Here is a 14,220-nt window from a genome sequence, read left to right as displayed (position 1 = left end):
AAAGCTACCAGGTTTTACTTTGATGCAATCATATCGTCAGTACCTGAGGTGTAGGCCATTACACATAAACAATAAAAAAAAGACCAGATCTCTCACTGATATCATCTCTCCTCTACTTTGTGTATCTAGTACATTCCAGGATATGATTGTACGCCTACAGAACGTCTGAAAGTGCTCTGCTATCCCTGGGAGTGTGTTGAGGTAGTATATCTGGGAGTGCGTTGAGGTAGTATATCTGCCGCAGGGTGCAGAGGTGACCCCACCATGTTCCAACCTCCATCAAACACACAGCTGCACAAACCCCCTGTTCCCCAGAACATTCCGGCACACCGTAACATAGCCTGTAAGTAGAAAAAAGCGTTAACACTAGAGGCGCAGAGGCAGTCATTTTGACTGTGTAACAGTATAATTTTAGACCGTCCCCTTGCCCATACCCGGGCGCGAACTAGGGACCTTCTGCACACATCAACAACTGACACCTACGAAGCGTCGTTACCCATCGCTCCACAAAAGCCACGGCCCTTGCAGAGCAAGGGGAACTACTACTTCAAGGTCTCAGAGCAAGTGACGTCACTGATTGAAACGCTATTTAGCGCCCACGCTAACTAAGCTAGCCGTTTCACATCCGTTACAGCTGCATATGAATTTAAAATTGAAATATCTCTTCCATTTTTTTAAGTCATGCTGCCCTCCTTCCTTGAATTTTCCTAAATAAGTATATTTAACACACATATGTTGTTAGAATTTAGATATGACCATTGGTGATTTTAGCATGTAAATCCTGGTAGGGCAAACTAAAGCCACCACTAATTGGAAGGTGGCGCGGCGGTCCTTCATGGACAGATTTTGTCATTAAACTTTGTCATCAAAGTCTGGCATTCTCTGGATTTATGGTGCTATCAAGACCACTGAGAACTCGGAAAAAACAAGGTTGAATCATGATGACGTCAGTGATCTTCAGGTCGTAGCTCTTGAGCACTGATACGTTTCATCTTCATATGACAAGGATTAAAGAAGATTTTCCAGTAGATTGTCGACTTGATGATGACTGCTAGCTAAGATTCAGTCCAATCAAAGCTGCTGTAGATATAACGTGATGTAACGTAATTTTATCTGTGGCCAATGACCTTGAGCCTTCTTGGATGGGCACTTCTAATGTATCTCTATGGCAGCACCCAAGAGGCTTGAATTTTCAGAGCTCTACCCGCAAAAAGATAACAATTATTAACTCAATAATTATTATTTGAAAAAATTACATTGTTTGCAAACAAATATTAATAACAAAATAACATGCAAAACAGGCAACCCTGATTTTTTTAAGCTAAAAATGTGGGGCTCAAAACAGGTGGGGCTCTGCCCTGAATGACTGGTCGCCACTGGATATCACGAACGGAATTTGTGTTATAAGAAGTTTTAGGAGGACATGTCATTTCTTTCCCTGGATTGCCAAAAAGTGACTTTTTCTAATCATCCTATAGAGTCACATGCAGGTAAGACGTTTTGATTTCTATCAGAGGAGCCTGGTGGGAGGAGCTATAGGATGACAGGCTCATTGTAATAGCTGAAATGGAATCAATGGAACGGAGTCATACGTGGTTTCCATGTTTGATGTGTTTGATACATTCCATTTATTCCATTCCAGCCATTACAATGAACCCATTCTCATATAGCCCCTCCCACCAGCCTCCTCTGAGTTCTATATAGTATCAGATAGAGCAGATTCTGAGGTTTCCAAAAACACTTACCCTTGCTAAATACATTTCAAAATGTAAATTTTTCCATGAATAACCGCTGTTCTTTTGCGCTCCACACGTGAGATTATCTACAGTAACATAAACTAATAAAAATGTTATGGTGTTCTTTGATTGTTACCCAAGACCTTCATGAACACAACCAAAGGATACTTTTTCTGATAGGATATGGGAAATGTACTTACACTGCTCAAAAAAATAAAAGGAACACTAAAATAACACATCCTAGATCTGAATGAATGAAATATTCTTATTGAATACTTTCTTCTTGACATAGTTGAATGTGCTGACAACAAAATCACACACAAATTATCAATGGAAATCAAATGTATCAACCCATGGAGGTCTGGATTTGGAGTCACACTCGAAATTAAAGTGGAAAACCACACTACAGGCTGATCCAACTTTGATGTAATGTCCTTAAAACAAGTCCAAATGAGGCTCAGTATTGTGTGGGGCCTCCATGTGCCTGTATGACCTCCCTACAACGCCTGGGCATGCTCCTGATGAGGTGGCAGATGGTCTCCTGAGGGATCTCCTCCCAGACCTGGACTAAAGTATCCAACTCCTGGACGGTCTGTGGTGCAACGTGGTTGGTGGATGGAGCGAGACATGATGTCCCAGATGTGCTCAATTGGATTCAGGTCTGGGAAACGGGTGGGCCAGTCCATAGCATCAATGCCTTCCTCTTGCAGGAACTGCTGACACACTCCAGCCACATGAGGTCTAGCATTGTCTTGCATTAGGAGGAACCCAGGGTCAACCACACCAGCATATGGTCTCACAAGGGGTCTGAGGATCTCATCTCGGTACCTATTGGCAGTCAGGCTACCTCTGGTGAGCACATGGAGGGCTGTGTGGCCCCCCAAAGAAATGCCACCCCACACCATGACTGACCCACCGCCAAACCGGTCATGCTGGAGGATGTTGCAGGCAGCAGAACGTTCTCCACGGCGTCTCCAGACTGTCACGTCTGTCACATGTGCTCAGTGTGAACCTGCTTTCATCTGTGAAGAGCACAGGGTGCCAGTGGTGAATTTGTCAATCTTGGTGTTCTCTGGCAAATGCCAAACGTCCTGCACGGTGTTGGGCTGTAAGCACAACCCCCACCTGTGGACGTCGGGCCCTCATACCACCCTCATGGAGTCTTTTTCTGACCGTTTGAGCAGACACATGCACATTTGTGGCCTGCTGGAGGTCATTTTGCAGGGCTCTGGCAGTGCTCCTCCTGCTTCTCCTTGCACAAAGGCAGAGGTAGTGTTGCTGCTGCTGGGTTGTTGCCCTCCTACGGCCTCCTCCACGTCTCCTGATGTACTGGCCTGTCTCCTGGTAGCGCCTCCATGCTCTGGACACTACGCTGACAGACACAGCAAACCTTCTTGCCACATCTCACATTGATGTGCCATCCTGGATGAGCTGCACTACCTGAGCCACTTGTGTGGGTTGTAGACTCCGTCTCATGCTACCACTAGAGTGAAAGCACCGCCAGCATTCAAAAGTGACCAAAACATCAGCCAGGAAGCATAGGAACTGAGAAGTGGTCTGTGGTCCCCACCTGCAGAACCACTCCTTTATTGGGGGTGTCTTGCTAAATGCCTATAATTTCCACCTGTTGTCTATTCAATTTGCACAACAGCATGTGAAATTTATTGTCAATCAGTGTTGCTTCCTAAGTGGACAGTTTGATTTCACAGAAGTGTGATTGACTTGGAGTTACATTGTGTTGTTTAAGTGTTCCCTTTATTTTTTTGAGCAGTGTATTAGACAGTTAGAATGTTGCAGTCAAAATGGCTGCTCATTGGCGTAGTAAGGGGGGGTATTTTAAGTGTTAAATACATGGTAGCAGAGGAGACACTGCCACAAAACAAAGTGAAGCAAATGTCAGGAGGCTGCGAGGGATACAATATTAAAGGGTTACATGTAAACAGTACAATTTCGGGGTTTTCTGGTTTCTACAACTCGGCGAGGAAGTGTATGACAAAATCCAAAATGAACGGGTTTAACACCAGAAACAAATGAAAAGCATGCGTCGGCCTTACCACAGTATTGTATAATGACACGCTGGCCGTGGTGCGATGCATACTCCGTGCTGTAAAACCATTGGACAAAGGCCAGGCAGAGCACGCTACGGCCCAGGCCCAGTCCGCTCTGAGAGAGGCATAGGATTAGCATGAAACCCCTTGGGGACCGGACCATAGGGCACGGGCCTGACTGGCCTTTCTTGTGTGTTTGGTATAGCTCCTGATCACAACCAACTGACCGACGGTTGGGCAGTCCAGCCAGGCTGTCTAAACAGTCCCTTGACCACTCCAAAGGAGACGTGAGCACTGAACACCCCCAGTCTGAAAGGCCAGCTCGTGTGGTTTGGTATTTCAAGGTCATTTAGCAATGAGTCACAGTTACAGATCAAATGAACCGTTGGACGCATGCAATCATGCTCCACTGCTTGTGACATCATTGAAAAAGTAGCTACAGTAGCTGGAAGGAAAAGATTGCTGCTTTTCTTGGACTTTCTATGTTCAGTGGTTGTTTAATGGATGAGTAGCATTGATGATATAGTAACATATATAGTACATTATCTTTATTGTGACCTTCACATCGTAGTAAAAGTGACCTTGTACAGTAACCTAAACTACCGCTGAGGAGCATAGGACAAATTAGACAAAAGCACTCTATATCTAGAAACATGACATTAAAACCTACAACAGAAGTTGATGCTGGATTTGGTGGACTTCCTGGAAACATTGATTTATCAACATGCGCATTTCCTGAATGTCTTTTGGATCCATATTTGATAAACGGATACAGTATGTCAGTATCCCTGGATACCTTTAATTACATTATCTGTATTGGCCAAAAATATATCCATAAAGCAGTGGCGATCGGTGCCATTTAAGATGAGGGAGGACGATTTTTTTTCATGAGAATGGCCTTATTTCTATAACAGCATACTGGATGACTCTCATTCATATTCCATTCACCTAGTTCAGTGTAACAGCGATAGGTTTAGGCTACTACATAATATTCAAATGTTCCCTATACCCATCTGGAGGTTGCTACAACCTAGCCTATGAAGGAAAGTTTACAACGTAGGTGCAGATAGGTCGAGAGACAAATATGTGACATTCAATACCGCCTATCACACTCTTGCCTGCATCTAGCTGATATAGGGTGTAATCATTAGTCCAATATTTGGAAACGAGAGTTTCTATTAGACAAATTAAGGTATGTTAATCCCTGTTTTGTTCCATTTGCTTCCGTTTAAGAAATGTTTTTCAACAGAATTTTCGATCACACGTAAACACAGTTCACTTTCATAGCAGCCACGTTGTATTCCTTCTCGCATCTATGCGCTCTCCTCCTCTCACCTCTTCCCTTCACTTGTTGACTTCAATGCACAACACATCAGCTATAGGTGACCAGGCGAAAAAAACTTTCTAAGCCAAACTGATACACACAGCCAACATCGTTCTCACCATATTCGCTAATGTAACGTCATAGTCAGCATAGCTAATAGAACTAACGCGTTACTAAACCCACTACAATCATGCAGTATTATTACAATGTACAGTCAGTAAGCAGTTACACCGGTGGGCCCCAGTGGCAATAAATTTGCAATAACAAAAGCTTACCTTGACTTGGAAAATGTCCAGTGTTGTATTGGAAAGTCATAGCCAGCTAGCTAGCATAGCATCCCTCAGTTTGAACAGGGTGTTTGAGTAGGCTAAACTAGCTAGCTGCATTTGATAGCTAAGTAAGTGTAACTAGAAGTGAAAAAATGAGGAGATCTCTCTCACTATTCCTCTTTTGCTTCTCCTTCATTTTGGAAGATATTAATTTGTTCAAAACTATTGTCTTTCTCTCTCTTTGAGTCAACTACTCACAACATTTTATACACTGCAGTGCCAGATAGCTGTAGGCTTTCATTCTCTGATCATTTTATTGGGTGTACAACATGTCTGTTCATACTGCAATAGTTCTAATAGTCTGGAGGGTGCCCTCTGGAAGTTGTTTAAGTCTAAAGAAGGTGGTGAGAACCATGAGCCTACTATGTTTCGTATTGAAGTCAATGTACCCAGAGGAGGATGGAAGCTAGCTGTCCTCCGGCTACACCATGGTGCTACCCTACAGAGTGCTGTTTGTATATGTATTTATTATGGATTATGGATCCCCATTAGCTGCTGGCAAAGCATTACATTACATTACATTACAATACATTCACAGATTTCACAACATACTGTGTGCCCTCAGGCCCCTACTCTACATAACTATAGTACTAAATCCATGTGTATGTATAGTGTGTGTGTGTGTGTGTGTGTGTGTGTGTGTGTGTGTGTGTGTGTGTGTGTGTGTGTGTGTGTGTGTGCATGTCTCTGTGCCAATATTTGTATTGCTTCACTGTCCTCGCTGTTCCATAAGGTGCTTTTTTAATCTGTTTATTAAATCTAATTTTACTGCTTTCGTCACTTACTTGATGTGGAATAGAGTTCCATGTAGTCATGGCTCTATGTAGTACTGTGTGCCTCCCATAGTCTGTTCTGGACTTGGGGTCTGTAAAAGGACCTCTTGTGGCATGTCTTGTGGGGTATGCATGGGTGTCCAAGCTGTGTGCCAGTAGTTTAGACAGACAGCTTGGTGCATTCAGCATGTCAATCCCTCTCACAGATAAAAGTAGTGATGAAATCAATCTCTCCTCCACTTTCAGCCAGGAGAGATTGACATGCATATTATTAATATCTGTAACGGCAGATTTCCTCCTCTTCGTCTGAAGAGGTGTAGCAAGGATCGGACCAATACGCAGCGTGGTAAGAGTCCATGACGATTTTAATAAGAAAAGCCTGAACACTATGAAATACAAAACAATAAACGAAATAACCAAACCGAAACAGTACTGTGTGGCGACAAACACTCACACGGAAACAAACACCCACAAACCAACAGTGAAACCCAGGCTACCTAAATATGGTTCTCAATCAGGGACAACGATAAACAGCTGCCTCTGATTGAGAACCATATCAGGCCAAACACAGAAATTGAAAAAACATAGAAACACAAACATAGACTGCCCACCCCAACTCACGCCCTGACCATACTAAATAAAGACAAAACAAAGGAAATAAAGGACAGAACGTGACAATATCAGCTCTCTGTGTACATCCAAGGGCCAGCCGTGCTGCCCAGTTCTGAGCCAATTGCAATTTTCTGAAGTCCTTTTTTGTAGCACCTGACCACACGACTGAACAGTAGTCAAGGTGTGACAAAACTAGGGCATGTAGGACCTGTTTCCAATCTAGGGTTACTCCAAGCAGTTTAGTCATCTCAAATTGCTCAATTTCCACATTATTATTACAGGATTTAGTTGAGGTTTAGGGATTTGTGAGTGTTTTGTTCCAAATACAATACTTTAAGTTTTAGAAATATTTAGGGCCAACTTATTCCTTGCCACCCACTCTGAAACTAACTGCAGCTCTTTTTTGAGTGTTGCAATGATTTCAGTCGCTGTAGTAGCTGACGTGTATAGTGTTGAGTCATCCGCATACATAGACACTCTGGCTTTACTCAAAGTCAGTGGCATGTCGTTAGTAAAAATTGTAAAAAGCAAGGGGCCTAAACAGCTACCCTGGGGAATTCCTGATTCTAACTGGATTATATTTGAGAGGCTTCCATTAAAGAACACCCTCTGTGTAACACTTTATTCACATTATTGCAGAGGGTGTAAAGCCATAACACATACATTTTTCCAGCAGCAGACTATAATCGTTAATGTCAAAAGCTGCACTGAAGTCTAACAAGACAGCCCCCACAATAATTTTGTCATCAATTTCTGTTGAGGCTACTGTCGACCTTCTTTGCAAGATAATGTGTTTTAATCAATTATTTGCTGACGTGATTATATTTAGTATTTATATACACTGCTCAAAAAAATAAAGGGAACACTTAAACAACACAATGTAACTCCAAGTCAATCACACTTCTGTGAAATCAAACTGTCCACTTAGGAAGCAACTCTGATTGACAATAAATTTCACATGCTGTTGTGAAAATGGAATAGACAACAGTCAAAATTATAGGCAATTAGCAAGACACCCCCAATAAAGGAGTGGTTCTGCAGGTGGTGACCACAGACCACTTCTCAGTTCCTATGCTTCCTGGCAGATGTTTTGGTCACTTTTGAATGCTGGCGGTGCTTTCACTCTAGTGGTAGCATGAGACGGAGTCTACAACCCACACAAGTGGCTCAGGTAATGCAGCTCATCCAGGATGACACATCAATGCGAGCTGTGACAAGAAGTTTTGCTGTGTCTGTCAGTGTAGTGTCCAGAGCATGGAGGCACTATCAGGAGACAGGCCAGTACATCAGGAGATGTGGAGGCCGTAGGAGGGCAACAACCCAGCAGCAGGACCGCTACCTCCGCCTTTGTGCAAGGAGGAGCAGGAGGAGCACTGCCAGAGCCCTGCAAAATGACCTCCAGCAGGCCACAAATGTGCATGTGTCTGCTCAATTGGTCAGAAACAGACTCCATGAGGGTGGTATGAGGGCCCGGTGTCCACAGGTGGGGGTTGTGCTTACAGCCCAACACCGTGCAGGACGTTTGGCATTTGCCAGAGAACACCAAGATTGGCAAATTTGCCACTGGCGCCCTGTGCTCTTCACAGATGAAAGCAGGTTCACACTGAGCACATGTGACAGACGTGACAGAGTCTGGAGACGCCGTGGAGAACGTTCTGCTGCCTGCAACATCCTCCAGCATGACCGGTTTGGCAGTGGGTCAGTCATGGTGTGGGGTGGCACAACCCTCCATGTGCTCGCCAGAGGTAGCCTGACTGCCATTAGGTACCGAGATGAGATCCTCAGACCTCTTGTGAGACCATATGCTTGTGCGGTTGGCCCTGGGTTCCTCCTAATGCAAGACAATGCTAGACCTCATGTGGCTGGAGTGTGTCAGCAGTTCCTGCAAGAGGAAGGCATTGATGCTATGGACTGGCCCGCCCGTTCCCCAGACCTGAATCCAATTGAGCACATCTGGGACATCATGTCTCGCTCCATCCGCTCCATGCACCACAGACTGTCCAGGAGTTGGCGGATGCTTTAGTCCAGGTCTGGGAGGAGATCCCTCAGGAGACCATCCGCCACCTCATCAGGAGCATGCCCAGGCGTTGTAGGGAGGTCATACAGGCACGTGGAGGCCACACACACTACTGAGCCTCATTTTGACTTGTTTTAAGGACATTACATCAAAGTTGGATCAGCCTGTAGTGTGGTTTTCCACTTTAATTTTGAGTGTGACTCCAAATCCAGACCTCCATGGGTTGATAAATTTGATTTCCATTGATCATTTTTGTTTGATTTTGTTGTCAGCACATTCAACTATTTAAAGAAAAAAGTATTTAATAAGAATATTTCATTCATTCAGATCTAGGATGTGTTACTTTAGTGTTCCCTTTATTTTTTGAGCAGTGTATATATATATATTTAGCTTTATCAAAAAAATGATAACTTTTTAAATGTTTTACAATTTCATTTTTTCTGAAATTCACTGAGGATGGTGGTCTTCCCCTTCCTCCTCTGAGAAGCCTCCACTGACATAATGTGGAAATAAATTAGTCAAATATAAATAATCAAAATAAAGCTGAAATAAACAGCTGCGTGGCTGTGGAGACACTAGTAGGGAGTGATGATGAACAACTGTATACAAATCAAGTGGAGCGCAGAGGAGAGGGAGACAAGTACTTAGTTAGCTATGTCTGGCAAATTATTGTAATACACTTACAGTAAGAATCCATGGTGTCTCAATGTGTGTGGGTATAGTATGTGTGTGAGGATGTGTGTAGGCATATTGTATGTGCAGGCATATGCAGAAGAGTGCAATATTGCATGCAAGCTTACATATATTCTGTGAGCGCATGTGTGTGTGACAATATCTAGCATCAGTGTAGACCAACCCGGGGAAGAGAAGGCGTTGTGTGTTTGGCTGTGCTGAGGGGTTGTCGGGTGGAGAAGACACTGTTTTGATTAGCTGTACTAATCCCCTCAGTGACAGGCAGGCAAGCAGGCAGGGATTCTTCATGGGCTTGGCCCGCTCTGGTGGGGCCTGCTGATGCCATGTCATGATTCATGATCATCCCCTGACAAGACAGCCTCTCTCTCTTTCTCTCTCATTCACTCTCTCTCTTTATCTCCCTCTTTCTCTTGCTCTCCTTTCCCCCTCTCTGCTTATCACCCTACCCTTCACAGTTCTGTCGTCAGCTCCACACGAACCACACAAAGACAACACATAAACTAGATTGCACCTGAAATGGCAACCTATTGCCTAGTATGATTCCTCTTGAAACTAGAAGAACAAAAAAAGATCATGATTTTGGGGGGAAATGTATCCTTAGAAGGGTCCTTTGGAGGAAGGATTGTTGACATGTGTATCTTAAAGCATAATTGAGAAATAATTAATTGGTTTTGGAATATTTGTGATATTTTGGTATTACCCAGGCTCCTCCTTTAAGACTCCATAACGTTTCATCTGTAGTTGCTTTTCTGCTTGTTCTGTAATATGAGTAGTATTTCAATTTCAATAAAAATCTTACATCTATGAATTTTGAAAAATATAAACATGAATATTGAAAACATTTTATTTGGCCAATTTTTCTATATACTCTATGGGAATATCAAAGTTCCACAGTGGGATCTATGGTACTTTATGATCCATTACCAACAGAGTAAATGTCAAAATGGATTCAAAATGGTTGATGATGGAAGCGCAATGATACAAATAAAAGGAGAGCTGTGATTGGTTACATTGCTTACTATGCCAATTTCTCTGTATAAAATGGGCCATAACTTTAAAACTAGCATAGATCCCACTCAGGAACTTTGATATACATGTAGATTATATTTATTTCAAACACTATATTGAAAAATTTGCCAAATCTGACATTTTATATTTTCAATATTCATGTTATATTTTTCAATATCCATAAATGTACGTAAGAAATGTGTGGTTGAAATAAAAAAATAATACTCATATTACATAGCAAGCACTAAAGTGTCATATGACACCAACAGCTTTGTGCACCTACCGATGAAACATTATGGAGTTTTAAAGCAGGCCTGGGTAAGGCCAAAATGTCACAAATATTCAAACTTCAATGAACTATTTCTCAATTATGCTTTAAGATACAAATGTCAAATCAATGTGAACAATCCTTCCTCCAAAGGACTTTGTGAAAATTCAGAAAATCATGGTCTTTTTTTTGTTCTAGTTTCGTGAGGAATCACCCTAGTGCACTATACAGTATAAGGTGCCACTTCAGACACATTCCTAGACTTAAACCTCAAGCCCCACTCTTCCACAGTAACACTCTACTAATATTTGATACACCACGGCCAAATTACACCAGCTACTGTGGAAGACTCCATTGACACAGTCACAGACAGGTTTCTTACTCCATGGTTCCCTTCACAGCCCGCCATCTCCATGCCAATAACATAAAAATTGTTTGGGAAGAATTGAACCACAAGCATTTTTCTACCTGCTCTCTACAATGGTTGGAATCAAGCTGTGGCTTCTGGGCCCTCTGGTCAGTCCAGGGAAGCTTTATATGGACCATTGTTGGTGGTTTTGACTTACTGTCGGATGATACTAGCGTCACCAAAGGATGAGGTTGAGGAACTACCCTGCGATGGTTGGCTCACTTCCCCACTCATGGTGGCCAGAAGGAAAGCTTCGAACCCTTCTGTGGAGAATCTGGAGATGCTACTCCCACCCTCTTTCTTCTCTAATATAGATCACATGTTGCTACTCCAGCTCAGCCCCATCCCATATTCTCATCTTCATTCCCACCCTCAGTACCAGCCCCAGCCAAGCCATGGCTACCTTTGCCTGCTAACATGAGCATGACGTGAGCTCAGTCCATCCACACCATGCGTTCACTGGGAGTGGTGTTAAAACAATATTAGTCCCACTGGGAAAGCATGGCCTGGGAGAGGAAGTCAAACAGGGGGAACCACCAACACCACTGGCGAGATCACCATCAATCTGTAGCACACCACACACGCACACATATACACACATCACTACCATCACAACAAGCTGCAGCAGAGGAAAGCCCCTGATTCTGGACCACCACCTGCTCCCTGTGCTGCAGACCACAGAACCACAAAACCCTTGTTTTTAAATGGAGTAGCTCTGCAGTCCACCTGCTGGCTTCCAGAATCAATCATCCTATCCTGTCCCTTCAAACAGACGTTGTCCTCAATCTGACCAAATCAGAAGTGCACGTGTGATAGTGCAAGATCGTCTCAGTAATGCATACCTCTTCCTTCACCGTTTGTCTTTCCGAATATGCGTCATCTGATGTGCCAGTGATGATGTCCCAGTCATGACACACCATCAAGCTGGATCTACTCTATCTCTACCTGTAGTGCCGTAAGACACCATGTACTGCCACGTCCACACAGCGTCCGTTGTGCGGTCGTGGCAGTACGTGGTGCTGGGCTAGGCCCTGGGCTCCAGGACATTGGATTCGGTGAGTGTTTTATTGGTTGTGATCATGTTTTCTCGAGCGTTGGGGGGGGGGGTGTTGTGTTAGCACAGATGCGGCTGGCTGTCAAGGCTGTCACCCAGACGTGACAGAGCTGGGAAAACCTCTCCTATGACACTGATGGATGACTACAGAAGAGTGGTGCGGCTCTCTCGCAGTGTGTGGCTCGTTGTATAGCCAGTGTGAGAGTGGGTGAGACTGTGCGTCACTGTGTGAAATAGAGCCCCAACTCAGAATCATTTCCCCAAAGTAGCAGTGTACCAAACTTAAACGGTTTACGCTGGTCAAAGTGGTCAGTCTATTAAAAGCGGTATTGGTGAATACAAAGGAGGACTTTCCTCTCACTCACAAAGTAGATTTATACGCAACTCGTACGGATAGTTTACATGTCAGCTAGCTACAGAGCTAAGCCACAGTCAGTAGCCAAACAAATCAGAGCAGAGCACCACCGCTGAGCAGAATAAACCAAACTCCATAGCTAATCACGGACACGGACACTTCAAAGCAGACAGTCACTGACCGAAGCCTTTGTCAGCAGAGCACGTCAACATGGCCGACTAAGGCTAACACGTGAGAGCTGCATCCAATAAGCATCCTAGGGTTTGGGAGAGAAGTGGCTCCTCACAAACAGGGCAGCGAGGCCTTTCATGTGGTAGTCAGTTAAAGAACTCTAATGTTCCGCGAGACACTGAGGGCTAGTGGGGGAAATGGAACAATACATTTAACCACATGAATCACAAGGGCCTAAGATGACTTCTGCACACATTGGGCACGCACGCACATACAGACACACACATTCATTCTCACATATGCAAGTCACACACATTCTCTCGCATACATGCCCCGGTTTAACTTCTGAGGAGTGGTGAAGTAAGTACCAAATACCAAAGGATAGTTCATTTATACCCCCAAAAGCAATGACACGATAACCACTGAACTCAACAGATAGTATCTGCACTCTATTGCGTGGTTGTTAGAGTTATGTTTGTGTACGCTTGTGTGTGGGCACCTGTGTGTCTGTGTGACTATACACATATGTATGTGTGCAATGTGAGACCTTGCGTGCGCCCATAGCCTATGAGCTGATGACTGCTTGGCACACTCTCTCCATTTTTCCCTGCTCAGTTCTGGGAAGAGACCGAGTAGTAGTGTAGTGACAGGCCATCCCTTCATCCATCAGCACAGTGTGCATCTCTCACTATCTCTCCCACTGTCCCCATCCCGCCATCCTCCCATCGCAGAGCCAAAACATCCAAGAGGGCCAAACTATGTGTCACCGGTACACCCCCGTCCTCTTGGGGCCAGGCTTCGGTTCATCTCCCCCAGAGACCGTGAGCAGCGCTGGATATTCACCAGACCAGTGGAGGTCACAGTAGAGGGATGGGCTCCTAAACTACAGAGGCTCCACATGCAGTCACACCCATTAGGGCTCCTCTCCTCTCTGTTTTACATGAACAGACTTAGATCTGAGCCTTGATTGCCGCTAGTGTCCATGACTGTCTCAAGGCCTGTATAAGGACTGATATTAGTCATAGACATGTACACACGCACATGGAAAGATATTATGCACATCCAGACTGCTTGATATGCAAAAGTATAAGGCCATCTCTGTACATCGTAGCCACAATAATCTGTCAGGGAGAAGAAGGGCTTTGTTGCTGAAGAGGAGTGAAAAAAACATGGCGGTCAATAAGTTCATTAAATGGTGCTTTCCCACAAGTGTGGGACAAACTGTCGCCAAATGTTTGGTGGATAAAGAAGAGAAAGCCGTCCTTCATTGGTCTCGGAGGACAACCCAAAGGACAGCTCTCTAGAGGGAGACATAAAGGGCCACAGAAGACGCTGACAGCTCCCAAATGCCACCAGAGTGCAAATGTTATTAGAAGTGCGTGTCAGATGTACTTATGTCACAGGAGCATCCTTATGACGGAGA

The 14,220-nt window shown here is 44.1% G+C and overlaps 1 protein-coding gene across 3 annotated transcripts in view; it reads right to left on the bottom strand.

Moving 5' to 3' along the window:
* Nucleotides 1-14,220, bottom strand: part of fbln1 (fibulin 1) — a 51,045-nt gene that overhangs the window by 4,833 nt on the left and 31,992 nt on the right. The gene's annotated exons all lie outside the window — the stretch shown is intronic.

The sequence above is a fragment of the Oncorhynchus mykiss genome, chromosome 2 (genome assembly GCF_057628025.1).
Source record: "Oncorhynchus mykiss isolate SJ-2025 chromosome 2, ASM5762802v1, whole genome shotgun sequence".
Taxonomy (NCBI): domain Eukaryota; kingdom Metazoa; phylum Chordata; class Actinopteri; order Salmoniformes; family Salmonidae; genus Oncorhynchus; species Oncorhynchus mykiss.
Note: the sequence above shows the minus strand (reverse complement) of the source record. Positions and strands in the feature narration are given on the sequence as shown.